This window comes from Octopus bimaculoides, chromosome 14, assembly GCF_001194135.2.
Source record: "Octopus bimaculoides isolate UCB-OBI-ISO-001 chromosome 14, ASM119413v2, whole genome shotgun sequence".
NCBI lineage: Eukaryota > Metazoa > Mollusca > Cephalopoda > Octopoda > Octopodidae > Octopus > Octopus bimaculoides.
In genome coordinates this window covers 7,422,305-7,423,279 of record NC_068994.1, presented here as the reverse complement: position 1 = coordinate 7,423,279, position 975 = coordinate 7,422,305, and the positions used below count along the sequence as shown (strand labels likewise).

General features: G+C 24.5%; 1 long non-coding RNA gene across 1 annotated transcript in view; it reads left to right on the top strand.

Annotated features, from left to right (window-relative positions):
• LOC106875037 (uncharacterized) overlaps positions 1-975 on the top strand; it is a 91,219-nt gene that overhangs the window by 33,680 nt on the left and 56,564 nt on the right. The window contains exon 2 of the long non-coding RNA XR_001410076.2: positions 582-665. This is a non-coding gene — a long non-coding RNA (uncharacterized LOC106875037). The remainder of the gene's footprint in view (positions 1-581; positions 666-975) is intronic.

Sequence of the window (975 nt, the reverse complement as noted above, 5' to 3'; positions counted from 1 at the left end):
TATATATATATATATATATATATATATTCTTATATTTATTTGTGTGCATTTATAATATTCATTGTGACTCCGATAATAACTATTACTTGAGAATATAAAAGTTTAATAATTTGACTGAATGCCATATAAAAAAAAAACAAAAAACAAAACTAAAAACCCACTTAAATAACTACAATATAATATGATTTCTTAATAGACTACTTCATGGTATGTCGTATCGACAATGCTTATAAAAACAATTTATATTAAAGACAAGACGGTGTCAGCGAATGTAATTATACAGTTATATTTATTCATTTAGTTATTAATTCCAGTAATATTTGGTAATAACACAACTTACATTACGTAATTATAATATACCGGAGTAATTAATGTAATAATGTTCTTCGTTTGGTTTTTAAAAATATTTTGTAGGATATTAAGATGTAGATGCTATTTTATTTTTGCAGAAATATATTTACGTAGGTAATATTTTCAAAAAGTATTTGATTATTATGAAAAATACATCTTGTATAATTATGATAGCTTGAGTAACTAACATTATTTTTTTTTCTCTCGTTTGGAATATTTCATCAATGTAGACCTTGAGATAAAGGTACCAAGGAAGATAACGTGCAAGTGCGCTATGACGTCTTCTTACAATGGAATATCATATTCTCATTAAAGTAAGTGCTATTTTTTTTTATAATTTATATTAAATAATCATTCTTTATATGTATATGTATGTATGTATGTTTATAATATATAATATATAAATATATATATATATATTTGTGTGTGTCTTCGTGTCTGTGTCCCCCACCACTTGATAACCGGTGTTGGTGTGTTCGCGTCCTTGTAACTTAGAGGTTCGGCAAAAAATACCGATAGAATAAGTACGAAGCTTAAAAAAGTACTGGGGTCGATTCATTCGACTAAAAATTCAGTAAAAGGATAAAAGAAATATATATATATATATATATATATATATATATA